Here is a 17,491-nt window from a genome sequence, read left to right on the forward strand (position 1 = left end):
CCGTAGATAGTTATCTAGTAGTAGTTATCTCTTGGTGCTTACCAACCATCTGATTTGGATATTGGGAGTGTTTATGGTTAATCTAATTAGTGCAGCCTAATAATCAGAAACAAACAGATTTGAATAATAGAAGCATATTAGTGTGTTATGTATAAGTCAGGATAAAGAGAAGTGTCGTCAATCTTAGATTTAAACTGACAAGAGTGTATAAATTGTTCCAGAGTTTGGGTGTATATTTAGGCAGACAAGTTTAAATCTAAGATTGACAACACTTCTCTTTAACCTGACTTACACATAACACACTAATATGCTTAAAAGGATCTGCGCGCTACGTTTGATTTTGATATTCTAGGTATTATCAAATGGCCAGAGTTTTGAGAATGCAGTGGATGTGGAGGACTGTAATGTGACAAGAGATTGCTTAAATCCAGAGGAGTTAAGCCATTCAGTGCTTTTATAAGTAATTAACAAGATTTTAAATCAATACAATGTTTGATACGGTGCAGTGTTAATAGAAATGGGCTGATATAGTCATACTTCCAGGTTCTAGTAAGGACTAGCTGCTGCATTTTGGACCAACTGTCAAGCATGCAGAATAACCACTCAATAAAGCATTACAATAGTCTGTCCATGTAAAAAGCTTTACAAAAATTGACAGCATAGGTTGAAAATTAGAAATGATTTAAAAAAACACACAGTTTTACAGATGCTAGAAACATGGTTTTCAAATCAGATTTTACTATCAAACAGCACGCCTAGGTTCCTGACTGATGAAGAAGAATCACGCCAAATGGTTGAATTGTGATTTTGATTTGATTTGTCGTCCTACTTTTACCATAAGTAGTTATAAGTAGGAGAAATGTAGGAGACTGTACATGTGTATATGATAGTCAAGAAATTGTTAAACTAGCAACTAATTGTAAAAACTATCAGGGTCAGTTCCCCTTTATATTTTTATTCTCAGTCTTTCCATTTTAAATTAAGCAACAAAACTTAATTCAGAAATTACAGGGGCAAGTTAATGCAGGGCTTTCACTCCAGAATTGCTACAGCAAACCACTAACTAAAAGGTCACGTTGATGCACTTCCTGCCAACAAGGAAGCATCCACGACCTGCAAAAAAATATGTGAGAAAATAATTGTGAGAGGTGCTATATCTATTTCCTTCTGAGGCCGCCTACTCTGGCTCTGGCACCTTGGTTTGATTCATCACCTGCATTTGCTGACGTCAACCTGATTCAGAGGGTGGCCTAGCTTGCTAGACACACTGTGGCCAAAGCATGCTTTTCAATCAATCAATCTAACAATCACCTTTATTTATATAGTGCCTTTAACAATGTATATTGTGTCAAAGCACTGAACTGTATTAAATTGGAGAATACAATGTCAGTAATGTATAATGATAAGATTAAACACTCACTTTTCAGCTAAGGGCATCTCATTATTGAATTCAGAGACGCTGTTGCCTAGATCAGCTAAGTTTCAATATCTAAGTTTCAATCTTTGTAATCAAATCGATGATAATCGCTAGAAATTAAGTGTCCCCAAATAAGCAAGCCAGAGGCGACAACATCAAGGAACCAAAAGTCATTCTGTGACAGAATGGAGAAATAAAACCTTGGGAGAAACCAGGCTCAGTTGGGGGAACAGTTCTCCTCTATCCAGACGAAACGCTTAATTTCCAGTTCAATTTAAGCAGCCATGTAAGACTGTGTAAAGGACTTGTTGAGTTGAGTCTAAGTGTGTTTCTGATTCCTGTGATCTGCCTCTGGAACCCTTTGAAGAACATGCCTGTAGACATCTCATCAGTGCTGATCCACCATCTGTTTTGGATACGGATTGAGAAACAAAATAAGAAAGATTAGTGTAGAAGCCATTGTTTTTATGATGCAAGGAGTACATTGTGTGTTTTCCACAATTTGCCTGCAAACAGAAATAGATATATGAATATGTGAGTTATAAAACAGATAACTCTGTATTTAAATTTTTTTAAAAATCATGTTTTTTATCTTGCATTTTAATTTAAATAAATCAAACTGCTGTTGTGTTCTTTTGGTTTAATAATAATAACTAAAAATACAGCTAACAAAGAAAATAAAATAAAAAAACGTGATAACACAATAAAAAATGTGATAATTTTTTTTTATTATTATGTTTTGCTAAATACTCTTCATATAGAATTTCTTCCTTACATAAAAAAGCTGTGTTGTTTGTATGTTTCTAAGGAAGGTTACTTAGATTAGAGATTGAATCTTCTCCATTGACGTTAAGGAGAGTCCTTTGAGAACAAAAGGACCTATATTTATAACATTAGCATGTTTTCTGACTGAACATCTATACAAATGCTCAAAGGAAATGACTTTTGAGCTTTTCAGAATAAGGCTCTCAAAATATGGCGTGTACTACAGTCATGGAAGTTCATTGTTAGCAATGCTGTTTATTTCAGTGTGTGCCGTTGGCAATCATTATCGTTTGTTAGAGTTACCCTGTGCTTTTTTCCTCCTTTTCTGCTTTCAGACGGGTATGTTTTGATAAGGAAGCACTCGTTCTCAAACCTGTTCTCTTTGGGGCAACGTGTGCTACTTGCCCTTATGAGTTGGACTGTAGGTCCGGTGTTTTTGCATGGAACGGTGATATTAGCTGGATGCATATCAGGGCTAGCCAGTACTTCCTGCTCTAATACAATGGAAAGGAAGTCAACTAATAGTGCTACACTTTGCCTTGCTCTTTGAAACCCTGTTAACCTTCCCTCCATCATTTTGCATGCCACAACAAGGCCACTGAGGGCATAATATACACCCGCTTTCACACTCATATGTATATAGAGTGTGGAGATATTCTGGCTTTGTAGTTGATCTAGGATTAGCCAGGATGGTCAACTAGTTGACGTCTTCCAACAACAAACTATTTGATTAATTCCTTTAAATTAATTTATATTAAATCTTTGTAAGTTTTTAACTTTACCTTTTATATAGCTATAGTTAGCATGTATGCAGAGCTAAAATATACTTTATAGTTATTTTTTTATTGTTGTGTGTTTAAATGTATTGTATATGTATAATGTATAAAGTACTTTATATGTGATTTTGTATGAGAGTCAACACATTAAAATAAGTGTTCTCTAAAGCATAACAAAATGAACAAAATATGTTTTTAAAAGCATATTAAGAGACTGTTATGAAAGCATTTGTACACTTTTGTATTGAAAGCATTTGTACTGGCCTTTTATTTTATTAGTATTGTGGAAGTACAGTTTTTCAAAAAATATGTTTCTAAAGTTTAAAGTTCTACAAGTTAAATGCCCATTAAAATGTCCTTTATCACAGGAAATGTTTTTAGTAGCGGTGGTTAAAATGGATTAATCAAGAGACAACCTATCAAAAGGTTGTTAGCATGCTACGATAACAGTCATAAAATAATCATCTGTAATTAGCAAGTTGTTTACCAACTAGTCCATTTAGACAATCCACGTGGTTTTAATCATCCTAAGAACCAATCTTTCCTCATTCAGCCCTATTGAGAATCACATATATATTTAAGACTCTACTACCATGGAATTGTTTTTGTCTTTTACCCAGGTTAATAAGTTAAACTATAAAACCTGGGCGTAGAAGAAGATTTATGCAAAACAAATGGTACTAGTTTGCATAACACTAAAGGACTGCCTGCTGAAACCACTGTAGGTGTATCCTGGTGGGAAGTTTGCTCTCAAATACTGAAGAAGTACCTTTGGCAAGCGCGCAGTAAGCCAGCCCAATGCTCCAGCTAAAGCTAGCGGACTCAAAGCTATCTAGGTTAGGTAATCTGCAGAATCTTTTTGCAGAGAGATTGTGAAATAAGGGTGCTAGCAACCTTCCAGTCATGATGAGACCACTCTTGCCTTTTTCACATCAAAACTTCTTTAATCAGATGGCCCAACGTGGCAGAGTACATTATCATGCCAAATGCTACACTCAGAGAGGGGATCCGTGAAAATCTACACTTCTGCATTTTTGTATTATATAAAGTGGGACGTTTGGGAGAGTTTGAAAGAGCTTACGATCTAAAGGGAAAAATATAGGTGTATTGTATATGCTTGATTTGATATAGTTTTGACTCAATCACGCTTATCCATGTCAGACCGAGGTCGAATAACTTTATAGTTCAAAAGCATTAATTTACTCCTCCCCACTATATATTGATTTGGGATTGAACAAGTGTGGTAATTCTGCAGAAAAGAGGGACATTTCATGAGATACTGTTAAAAACTTTATTCCAGTAAAAACAAGTACAGCAGTGAGAAGCCCTTCACTTCATAGAAAAATTGATTTGTGGAGCTGCACACTGGGAGCTCTAACCACTACAAGTTCCTCCTTGCTCATAGTTGAAACTAGAGAGCTGATGAACATTATCAGCATGGACACAAAGTTTCTTTTGTGATGAGTCAGCTACTTGGCAGCACGAGGTGTGTGATCAGCTGGCTCATGAGCCAATGGTGTGTCAGAGTTATGTGTTTCTCAGATGACACTGAGACAAAAATGGGATGAAAGGAATAAATGAGAAGAAGAAAAGAAGAACAGTCGTGTCTAAAATGGTAACTGTCAAAGAAAGTGCATTCCATGTGGTCAAAGAAGTGCATTGAAATTATTGGAATGTTGTCAGATGTTAATAATGGTAGTAGCAATAAAATTAGTATTAATATATTATTTAAAAATTGTTTGCTTTAAAGTTATCGGTTATTTATTTGATTACAGTTTAAAATAACACACATTTAAAACAGATCTTTCTTTTATTTATGTACTTATTTATTATGTTTCCTTTATTTATTAATATAGTTTGCACAGTCTGCAAGAACAACTATAACCAACTGCCCAAAGCCTGGAAATCATGTTGGTTCATTTTTACAACACTTCTTTCATAGAGGTTCATCTGTCTGTTCCAGGGATTTCCTCTTGAACTGTTCACAAGCTTCCATAGTTATCTTTCCTCGGCAACACATTGTAGTTTGCCAGGTATGTTATGATTATAACAGACACCACGCATCTCCACCTTCATGGATGTTTTTAGTAATGAAAGCAGTAATATAAATACAACAGTGACTGTGGGCGCGCATCATATTACCCCATCCGGGTCTTCCCTTGCAGGCGTTGTTCTAGAGCTCCTCTATTGACTTTCAAAAAGTAGGCCAGTGTGTATTACCGTGATTGTGCCTGTTAAGTTACGTATAAACATCAGAAAGTACAAACACAAGCTCGAAATCAACACTAGCTTGAGGAGACACCACTGTCTAATGTGCACATTAACGCTGGAATAGTTCTTTTCCCGTATAAGCAGTTTCTTCAGGAATTGAAATTCTATCACTAGGCCAAAGTGCAGTAACAGGTGTAGTCAGTATATTTCAGTTTGGAATGCCTTTTGAAGCCAACTCATTCAGGTATAGTTTGTATTTATAAGCACACTAAATAAGATTAGACCAACTTGAGAAGGAAATCAGACGCTAAATCGGTTCTCTCACCAGCTGCATGATCCAGGATTACAGGAGTGTGATCTTTATTTGGAACGAAAATGAAGCCCACACTGAAGTCTTGTGTTCCGCTATTGACTGGATGTATTGAGTTCAGCTGAGTCCAATTTTTCATTTCCTGGAGTAGAATTCAGTGCAGAGAGACAGACTAGAAGCCTGGCTAGTCCTTGGTTGGAGCTGGTTCTGATTTGGGTAACATTCTGATCCCGTAGAGTCAGGCGGCCCCACAGACACACACTCAGGCCAGAGTCAGTCATGAAGGACTTGGCAACTATCACTCAAAGCTGGTTTAGTGTGCTTTGAACATTTCAAAAGTTATCCTCAGTAATCTTTAATGGAATACTCAGGTTTCTTTTACACCTTAACGTAAAAGGACAGTTCTATTCTTTAATGTGCTAATATACACTTTTATTGTAGAAGTAGTAAAAAGTTCTTATGCAAAAATACTTCAGGTCATTTTTGTACTGGTGGTTTCCATATAAGTAAGGAACTTCCTGTTTTCTATGTCATAAAATTGTAGAGAAGTTGCATAGAGTAGAATATATATATATATATATATATATATATATATATATATATATATATATATATATAGAGAGAGAGAGAGAGAGAGAGAGAGAGAGAGAGAGAGAGAGAGGCATTTTATTTAAAAATTACATAATGGGCATTTTGCATTGTCATAAAATAAATGATTAAATAACTGGATATAAAGTTAAAACAATGGTAAAATATTAGCATATTTTTCAGTTATTAATTCAATCATGGATTGCACTATAAATATTTATCCAAAGCCTATTTGTAATTTAATGAATTTAATGAAAGTTAATAACCTGCCCAGAGCTAATTTTTTTAATTCTGGTATAGTGTGTCAGTGTCAGTAATTGAAAAAAAAGACATTACCGTTGATCATTTTGTTTGCTTGTACAGTCATACCATGGCAATATGCAGCCCAGTTGCTAAAGATTTTCATTATCAGGCATAAATTTTCATTTTAATTATTTATTCTTCTTCAGCTTCAGCATGCTACTGGTGGAATTTACAGGAAGTGCGCAACAGGAAGTGGCGAGCACAGTATGCCTGCATAGTGCAAATCTAAGAGAAGATTGTTTGCTCATTAGTGCTGGAGCACCTGATACTCATACTGACCTGAATTGGCACTCTAGAAAACATTTGCACCTGTGTGTCTGTGTGTAAGTATAGAGAAAGGAAACATTTGACTGGAATTTCTGAATCTGAATCTCTGTACATGTATGCATGACAGGAAGAAAGAGTTTGTATGCTCACTTTTATGTGGCAATAAATCAATGTCTCCTCTGCTGAGTACAGAGATATACTTGTGTGGGTGTCTTATCTGTCCCTGTCTCTTTATAGTCTCTGTGCGAATACATACTCATACTGTCTAAAGGCAAACCCGTGCCCCATTTCAACTGATAATATGAACCACTGGCATCGGCTGCTTCACAAGTTTGTCTGGAGAGAACTGGATAAAAACCAAACAGCTGAACGATAATTTTAAAACAGACAGAACTTGGCACAAATATTGTTTTTGAGTTTCCAGTCTTGTTGCCAGTTCAGGAATTCCCCTGATGTGCTGCCTAATGGTTGCATAAGAAGCAAACTGTCCATCGATTAAACATTTTAATCAAATTATTTACATAATATGGTAAATAATTAATTGAATGAATCATAATAAATCAAATATGAATATAAAAAGTAAATGTATACATGCACTACACTTTTAAAAGTACATTTAATTTCTTTCAAATTTACATCTACCTTGATTAAAGGTTATTATTATTATAAATTATTATAAATATTATTGTTATTACAAATCAGCAGTGTGATGCATACTCAAGAACTGAGCAACTGAACAACATGACGAAAACAGTCATTGAATGGTGTCATGTCTAGTTGGGGACGAGAACAACAATTGAACATCAGAAGCTGTATGCCACCACAAAGTTACAGTATTTGTGAAACTGTAACACTTATTAGCATATTAGTGGTCATGGTAGACATGACATCTCCTGAAGGCATGAGCTAATTTTTTGAATGACAGTTTTTTTGTGTAATGAGATTACCTTCTATTTGTAAAGTATTTAATCTTTCTATTATCCAAAATTATGCAGCAGCAAGTGAGTAATGAATACAGAAACCATTTTTTTCATGGAATTCCCCACAAAATTACCTATGTATGTAACAAAACTTGATAATGTCATTTTATCATTTTTATCACAACAATACATTTCCAAATTTTCTTCAGGGCTAATAATTTCAAGAATTTGGCTTTGTTTCCACCTGACTGTTTCAGTTCTGGGGCTTGAGTTATACTTAGTATGTGTGAGACCTGCTGAGCTAGTGATGAGCTAATGACAGGTCTGGGCGCTCTCTGTCTCCTGCTAACCACACTCACACATTCTTGACGTCTGTCAGCAGAAAGCAGTGCTGTCTACACCAGACATGACCTGACAGAGACCAATGCTCAAAATAAATGCATAATTAGACCCTTGTTTAATGATGGACTTTTTTGACCATGGTGAAGAGCATAACTGCATTTGTTATAACTTTGTACAACATATTTAGCCTCACAAATGCAATAACTGCTTTGAAATCCTGTAGGAATATGGTGAACAAACATTATTTGTTTTTTAGTCTTTTTGACATCTGATTATCTAGAGCAGGCTGGAAATTGTCTTTTGTGCATTTTAACCAGAAGAGAAGCTCTCACATATGGCTACATCTGAGTCATAACAGCCTTCTTTTTGCTGTCTTTTCCTGGGGAGTTTTCCATTTTAGAGCATAGAGGACGATTATAATGGCATTTAGTTCTGCTTTGGAAGTTGTTCCTTTCTTCTGCTGGCCTACAGGTTTTGTCATCACATTGAAATCAAACTGCAAACTCATAAATCAGCTAAAACACTGTTTAGAATTGATTTATTACAATGCTCCTTAATGTAAATCATTTGGTCGATCTAGCGTTCTGTTTAGAATATATTTAAATTTCGATTTATATTATTTCAAAAGTTTCTTTAGATATCTTTTTTTAATATTTGAAGTTAAAATTGTTTAGTTTTTATATATGTGTTTGAAAGTTCAAGTGTGGTGAACTCTGACCTGTAAATTCATGTTACGTGAAGACGTGTGACCTGTAAAAAATCAATACATCATGGCATGACCTTGATGAATTAAAAGAACATAAACAATAAAGCCCATGCAAATAAAATAGATCTTATGTTTTTACATTTTAATATTGTTTTTATTTGTTAAAAAAAACACTGCCACAGATTGTGAAATCATGTCTTGTTTGTTGCTTTTTCCAAAGAAATTTTGTATGTTTAAAGTCTAGTGTGGCCATGGCTTAAGACACCGCTGCAAGCACAGGCATTGCATTAAGGCGTTAATAGTCCAATTTAAAAAAAATTAAAATCAGTGCCATTCAGTTCTATTGTTTTTGTTTTCATTTTTTATGGTCTTGCAAAAAATTAAAAATTCTAAATGGCTCTTAAAAATGGTAAGAGTTTAACTTAACTCTCCGAGTTAAGGCTAATTAATCAACAAACAGTTCAGGTAACCCATATTCTAATCATTTCAGAAATTTCATTGTTTTAATGTTGTTGCAAATCTATAGTTCTGATAAATAACTGGATTTTGATTCCCAGTGCTGATGCCTTCAGTAAATATTAGATGCTTAGAGATGGAATGAGAGGGGGAAGGAGGGATCGGAGTCACAGAACAGTGTGGCCTTTCAGGCTCCTTGGAGGAAGGGATTGAAGTAAGGAGGGAGAGAAATAGAAATGGAACTCTCTGTCCTTGGCTTGTGGACTGCCCCAAACACATGACCTCCATCTGCTTGTGCAGCTTACAGTGACACACACTCAGATACACATACTAGTGTAAAAAAAAAAAAAAACAAATTTAATTATATTATATATTTTTGTGTTTGTGTTAGATGTTGAAGATATATATATATATATATATATATATATATATATATATATATATATATATATATATATATATATATATATATGTGTGTGTGTGTGTGTGTGTGTGTGTGTGTGTGTGTGTGTGTGTTTTAATGTGAAGGTATTTTAATTTCATTCTCCTGGCATGCTATCAGATGCTACATGTATGGTACTTTTGTTATAAATAATCTGAATGTTCCTTTAAAGCTGCTGTATTCCTTTAAAGCTTTATGCTTTCTGTAGTTATCAAGCCATGGGGCTGTGTTTACAGAGACATTTTAAAGGAATATTTAATGTGTAGATTTAAGGGGGCAGTGGAGTGGGCACTGCTTTGGCTGTAGTTGAGCTCTTGGGTTTGTAACTGTGGTCTGTAGGGCTTTGTTTATTCTCTCTGCAGTGAGAATTACTGGGTTTGGATCTGGTGCCAAACAGAAGTCTACCAGAGGAGGAGTGCAGTAGGGCAGCTCTCTCTCCACCCCCAGCTTGGCTCTGTGGCCTGGCATTCCAGTCCGTTCCACACACACACACACACAAACTGTGAGGCTCAAATATACAACCACTGCTTCCTGAAAGACAGGAAGTGAGGCCGGCTTCCTGTGACAGTCCCTTTCATGTGGTCACTTCCTGGTGTTTGGCTCTTGCTGTTGACTTTCTTCATTGTTTCTGCAACAAGGCCTTCAAATCATGTGTATGTGAAAAAAACTCTGTGAGTATGCAATAGCTGCACATGAGTCAGGGTTTGCATGATTATGGACAACCTGGAATTATCAGGGAATTTAAAACGTTATTGATAATTATTAAGTCACTGATACCAACTAAGAATATTCTACTTTGAATGGGATACAGCATAATATAGTTCTAATACATAATATTAAATTTATTAGAGTATAACTTTAACTACTGTGTTATACTCTAATAAATACTGTGTATTGTTATTTATTCAAAACGAATTTTATTTAGAAATTAGTTTATTTTCTCTACAGCTACTTTAATAAGAATAGACTAAATAAAAATATATACCATATGAAATTACTGAAATTTGAATCATTTTTAGCACAGCACCACATTTTTTATTGTAGGTCAATATAATGACATGATTCAGTTGCATAGATGACACATTGTGTTCTTACTTGATCATAACATTCTAGAAATTGCTCAGTTTTATATAATACCATCTTATTGTGTGTACTGTTGTGGTATTTGTGGAATGGCAGTATTGTTGCGAACCCGAGATTATAGGATGTTCACACAACAAGAGTGATGGTTGGGGTTTAGTATCCACAGACAGGAATGTGGATTGGGACACTGTAGTTCCAGAAGAGATAGGGTATTAGCGGGCTAGCTGTGATTACGTTTGAACTTTGAACACAGTGATTAGTTGGAATGTTGAAGTTCCTGTGTTCTGCCGCCATTAATACATCAACTATTGTCAAAACAGGCTAAAATGTGTCAATCGGGAAGGAAGCTGCAGACATGCACACAGGATGAACACGCTTTGATATAATTTATGTTCTCTTTATGGCCGTTTATTCTCATACATTTAGGGACAAAGAGCAGTGTGGGGAACTCAGCTGTTTAAAGGACACAAACATCAGTCCAAGAGGAAAAAATGGACTCTCATAGCTCCAGTTTGTCATCATTCCTAGGTAGTAACAGAGAGGGAACTGCTGTTTCAATAGATCACCTCTAGTGTAGGGACACTTTGATAACACTCAACAGGAAGTGGAAGAGTTTTGAGCCACATCCGAGCATACTACTCTGCCAGACAGTTCCCACTCAGAATACCTTGTCTTATCCTGGTATTCCCCAGGCCCTCAGGGCTCCCATTCTCCCAAACCTCTCCATATATCCATCAGTGAATCCTCTTCTAATGTGGTTATGGCTAAATTTGTCACACAATACATATTTGCGGATTGGCCAAGAGATATTTCACATGACTTGCAAAGTTGTGTTTTATAGTAGTGACACTGTTTTCAGTTCTGCAGTTTTCTGTTCAAAATTTAAGCCAGATGGACAGTTAGCAGAGCAAATATACTTCAGTTGGTACTGTTCTGCTTAGGACTGATGCGTGCATAGCGCTGAATTGTTGTGATAGATTTGATTTTAGATTTTGCTTTGCTCTGTAAATGTTAACACACAATGTACGTCATCATAGGATGTTATTTAGTTATTCTGCTAATTTCCCCTTTTTGGACCATGTGATGCATACTCACAAGAATGGTTAGAGGTGTTAGCTGACTTTTTTTAATTTCTTTGACCCTTTTTTTAATGCATTCTTAAAAACCTTTTATACATTTTTTTAAATTAAAATTAGATTTAAAAAAAAAAAAAGTACAAATATAAAGCGGTAAAACCATGCATTAAAAAGTAATTTTTAATTAGTACTTAAAAAAAAGGAAAAAAAATGACATCAAGTGTGTGTTTGTTTTTGGTTTTTATTATTCCCAAGGTTACTCCAGCTGATTATTTGAACTTAGAAAGATCAAAATATGTGATCATTTTTAAAATGTTGACTCTTTTGATGTTTCTCAATGCAAGGTGTATATCTGGGATGACACTTCATCATTCTCTGTTCAAGATCATTCCAGCCTTCTTTTCACGTCCTTTGTTATTATAGGATAAATAAAGTGTACCCTTCGTATTCTCCAATCACCCATAATACTCCACTACACATTCCAGTTAATGTAAAGGAATTAGCAGAAAATAAGTACTGTCAATACTGAGGTTTTCCAATATTATCAAATGCAAAAAAAAAAATTATTGGAGATGAAAGGATTTTGTCTGCTGTTGAAAATTAATTACATATAGTTAAATTGCAAGTGATGTAAACAACTGTGAAGCCCTAGATGTTTGTCACTTGCTGTATTGCATTAATAGAAAGTTAATTTTTATGTTTAGAATTTTTATTCTTTTTTATTTCAGTTTTAGTTTTAGTTACTTTAGTAGAAATTTAAATGGGCCATTGAGACATGAGACTTGAGTCTCATTTTAATGTGGTTTAATGTTGAAGAGGAGGACTTCAGTGGGAATATGACTGATAAATTGGATTTGATTTTATTAAAAATAATTTTATTTTACAATAAGAAAGAACACATAGGTTATTGCATAAATGAATTGCATTTGATCTTTCAAGATCTGTTTCTTTTGAGCATGTAGGATTTATAGGCTAGATTTTCCACAAATAAATAAATAAATAAACAAATAAATGAATAATAAATGTGTCTCTTCGTGTGCTTCATGAAGCCTTTTAGTTCACAAACAACCGCAAAGTCTATCTTAAGCTGCCATCACATCCTGTGACTATCCATTAACAACTCTAAATTAGACACGGAACGCATTAGGCCAGCATTTTCAAAAAATCCCCATTTTCCACCTCTCTAGGGAAAATGGTACTAATGATTGAGATCACCATGACAACATAGGTAATGCTTCTATGCCAGACTGAATATTTACCTGTGTTTGCCAGACATTATGGGATGTGAGCTCATCAGAGTGAAAGAAAGTACATAATTTTTTTATTATAGTACTAGTGCCACAACTGTTCTTTGGCAAGAATATAATACAAGCACAGGAATTGCTGTTCTGTCTGGTCATTAGGAAAGGTTGCTATTTAAGTCACATGTTGTTAAAAGTTGCATTTTTAAATTTATTTTTCTTTTTTCTTTATTACAATTTTTGAGTCCCTATAAAGAAACACATGTCATTGGTTGAGGGCAGAGTTGACAGGCCAAACCACTCAAATAAACAAAGCAATGTTCTGAAAAAAATCACAGTGTTTATGCTTTTTGGTAAATCAATGGCTTACTCACAGTTGCATCTGCACTTAAACCTAAAGAGGGCACATGGCATCTTCAATACCTTAAAATAAATCAGTTCATCCAATTTTGAAGGAAGAGGTTCATTAAGATGTAACATTGATAATAGTCAGAGCTCTGAACTTGAAGATTAGGAATGTCCATTGCCACTAAATATACAAGTATATTTTATGATTCACAGTGAAACATCGAAGGCACTTTCTGGTTTTGTTTGAATAGATCACTGAGAGCAATTTGTAAATATTTGTAAGAATATGTTTATAAGAATGGCCAATGTTCAAGGAAAACTGTCATCAAGTCTCCTTTGAATGACAGGAAAATGATGCACATAGGTAAAGGAAATGGTGAGTGGACGAAAGTGGAGGTGAAGAGAAAAAAGGCTTTAATATAAAACAGCTGCTGTGAGGATTTGCACTCTGCTGATTTACCGTCAGAGGGGAATTTACGGGAACAAGGCAAACTACGAACATAACACTCACACTTTTTTCTCCTTGCTGTCTTTCTCTTACACAGAACTCAATCAGACACAACCTGTCCTTACATAGCAGGTTTATCCGGTGCAGAATGAGGGGACAGGTAAGAGCTCTTGGTGGATGCTCAACCCTGAGGGTGGCAAAGTGGCAAGTCACCTCGACGCAGAGCTGCATCTATGGACAACAACAGCAAGTTTGCCAAGAGCAGAGGACGAGCAGCAAAAAAAAAAGGTAAATGCTGACCTGCTTATGCTTTTGTTCCATAAACATTACACACTATACATTTGTACACACACTTATTTTTCTTACAAGTTGTTTTGTTTATCTCTAACTTTATAGCTGGCTCTTCAGGGTGGGCCTGAAGGGGTGCAGATAGTCCAGGCTCTCAGTATGGCAAATGGCCAGGCAGTCCGAACTCCCACAGCAATGATGATTTTGATGCCTGGACGGCTTTCCGTCCTCGCACCAGCTCCAATGCCAGTACACTAAGCGGTCGTCTCTCGCCCTTTATCGATGACGAACTTGGTGACTCTGATGTCCACATGGTCTACCCAGGCCCTGGATCAGGTGCCAAAATGACCTCCACTCTCCCCAGCTTGTCTGAAATGGCTGGTTCTCTCAGTCACAGTGGCTCTGAGAATGTGATGGAGAACCTTCTGGATAACCTCAATTTGCTCTCACCTAAGAACCAATCTGTGGGGTCCACAGGAGGGCCTGGGTCAGGATCCAACCAGTCCTCACCTTCTTCACTCATGCAGGCCAGCCCAGGTTACTCCCCTTACAGTTCCCCAGGTCTAGCTGCAGTCAACCAGCAGACCCAACAAGACTATCGTAAGTGTCTTTATGGCCAGGCAGGAATGGGTAGTATGTCCCCAATGCCAATGCAGCCTCTACAAGAAAGCAAGCCCAGTTTTGTTCCTGGCCCAGGAACTTTGGGCCAGTTTAATTGCACAGCAGGTCTGCTGAAGGAGCTTCTTACATCTGATGGAGAGCCTGAGAGCTCATGCCTCGGTGGACACAGTCGTCTCCCAGTCAGCTGGAGGCAGTGGATGTATGTTGCCGCCCTATAATAGTGGGCGGAGCGAACTTATGGGAGGTGGAGCATCCCACAGCCATGCCCTTTCTCATCCACACAATATGCATGGACAAGCCACATCTCTGGCATTGAATGGGAGATCGTTGCACCCTCTGACCGGAATTGGTCACAGCAGTGCTGGTGGACGCTTAGGAAGCATCAAGTCAGCCATGCAGATGCAGTATGGAGGCTCCAGTCATCTTGGAGGTGGCCTTCCTCCTTACTGCAGTGTCAACAGCAATGGATATGGGCACAGCCCAGGGATGATGCCCCACCCACAACAGCAACACCTGGAGAAGCTGCCCAGTGATCTGGATGGGATGCCTGTGGAACGTTTTGAATGCGATGTTGAGTCCATCTTGCATGATACGCTCATGGACGGAGAATCGCTTGACTTCAACTTTGACCCCATGGCCACCCAACAGGGGTTCCCACCTCACAGTGTGAAGACCACCACCCACAGCTGGGTGTCTGGGTAGGAGTTACTTTTATCAAACTTTAATTTTAACAACCCAACAGTATCTGAAGTCTGGAAAGTTTTCCAAAAGGGTTTTTTGAGTAGTGTTTAAAACATGCAGTTAAACTCTTTGTAAAAACTCTGACGTATTTTGATGGAAGTGGCTACTTTTACATTTTTATTTGTATTTTTACAGGTAAAAATCCTCTCAACTGGAAAACAGCAGCATAAAGCGGCTGTCCACAAGCATCCAAACCCTTCATCAAGGAACGTAGCCCCCATTATTCTTTCGCTTTCTTCAGCATAGGCGGCTGAGATATGACCTCACACTGCCAAGCACACTGGCTCAGTACAGAGCTAAATTGCAAGGACATTTTTCCTCAGACATTGGGACTCATGTTCAAACTAAGTGCCAAACCAGGTGCCTGTGCTCCATAGCCAAATTGACAAGCTTTATTTTGCTGCCTTCTTCTTGCTGTAGAGAATCAGTCGTCAAATCAGGGCAATGAAATCCTGAGGCCCTTACATCTGCTGCAACACAAACTTACCAATGTCAACACCAGTTTTCAGTAATGATTACAGCCATATTTCCATTAGGGCAAACTGTGATAAGGTATAACCATTATATCCAACATCAGGCAGCACACCTCAAGTTCATTCGATACACCTCAGAAAAGTGACTCCCTTCATTTATTGTTGTGTTGTCAGTTCAAAACCCTACTCTGCAATTTTCGCTGAGAGTAACACATTCATGCTGTGCTTCATGGAAACTCCATGATTGGCCTTATTGGGAAGAAGAACTGGAACAGTGGTAGACAGGAATGACTGTAAATAGATTTATTTAGAAATAGTCCTGCACAAACATGACCTTGAAAATGTTAGGGAAATTGTTGCAGACTAGTTGAACTGCATCACATACAGCACATCATTACACTTTCAATTCTGTCTTGTAACACTCTGTCTGACATAGGGAAGATGTACTACATTTCTAAAAAATGTGTTACTATGAACTGGTGTACAGTTTACACAATGATATTAACAATCAGGGCAACAGATTTAATGTTGTTTTGTAAATCTGAGAAAAACTGGACTTGACATTTTACATTTTGGTAGGCTTACATGGAATAGTGTTTCTTATCTGAATTATATACACATTTCCACATTTCTTGTAAATATATAAAATATATTTCAAAACATATAAAGTAGAAATGTAAGAAGGCTAGTATAGTTTTCTTTTCCTTCTTTTATTATCACAATTATTCTTATTGCTGTTTATTATTGGCTTCAGGTAGATTTTTTATTATTTAAAGAAATAGTACACCCAATAATGAAAAACATAAAATTTACAAAAAAAATATACAATAACTTATTTTTTTCCCAAATCAATTTATTTATTCTGCAAAACACAAAAAGTGACATTTTGAACAATATTATGGCTGCTTCTTTCCATGCAAAGAAAATGTATTTTGAACTACAAAAATGGTTTATCTTTGCCATCTTTGACATTGATGTCTCTTTGCATATTTTATTGCGCCATGTTTGTTTTAAATTAAAATTAAAAAATTCTAAAATTTCAAATGATATTTCTTCATTGTATGAAAAAGAGCAGCCAAGACATTATTAAACAATAATGATTTGTGTGTCATAGAAGAAAGTAAGTCACACAGGTTTGGAAAATAAATTATCCCAGAATTTGAATTTGAACATTATATAATTAATTTATAATGATTTTTTTGGGAGATTTTGGATGTTTTGATCCTGGATCTTGTAACTTTCTGTTTCAGTTCTACAAAGATTATATACATGTCTTTGTTGTGATCCATGTGAGCTAAATCCCAGGGTAAGACACCATCTCAAAATTAAAATAAATAAATATATTTTTTAATTTATTTGCTCTTCATAATTTCTCATGGGGACGGGACACCACCAAAGCCTTTAACAGTGGTTATTGTAGTTTACAGCTATAGTGCTAGGTGACTTTGATGCCTTTGCCACTGTTTTAAATCTGTAGTTGCTGTAGTAAAGCTACAGTTCTCTGCCTTTTAGAAAGTGTATACATTGACAACATTATTTGGCTGAAGGAAAATGTTGTGATTGTATCAAGTCACAATGTATTATTTACACTTGTATTATATTTCTATTGTAATTCATATCTCTCTCAAACTGCAGGCACTGTGATGTATATGTTCTACAAGTTTGTGGT

The 17,491-nt window shown here is 36.2% G+C and overlaps 2 pseudogenes; one reads left to right on the forward strand and one right to left on the reverse strand.

The window, feature by feature from the left end:
- LOC122359305 overlaps positions 1 to 9,971 on the reverse strand; it is a 23,708-nt pseudogene extending 13,737 nt beyond the window's left edge.
- A 3,631-nt stretch (positions 9,972 to 13,602) lies between these two features.
- On the forward strand, positions 13,603 to 17,173 carry LOC122359306 (annotated as a pseudogene).
- The last annotated feature ends 318 nt before the right edge of the window (positions 17,174 to 17,491 follow it).

The sequence above is a fragment of the Puntigrus tetrazona genome, chromosome 15 (assembly GCF_018831695.1).
Source record: "Puntigrus tetrazona isolate hp1 chromosome 15, ASM1883169v1, whole genome shotgun sequence".
NCBI lineage: Eukaryota > Metazoa > Chordata > Actinopteri > Cypriniformes > Cyprinidae > Puntigrus > Puntigrus tetrazona.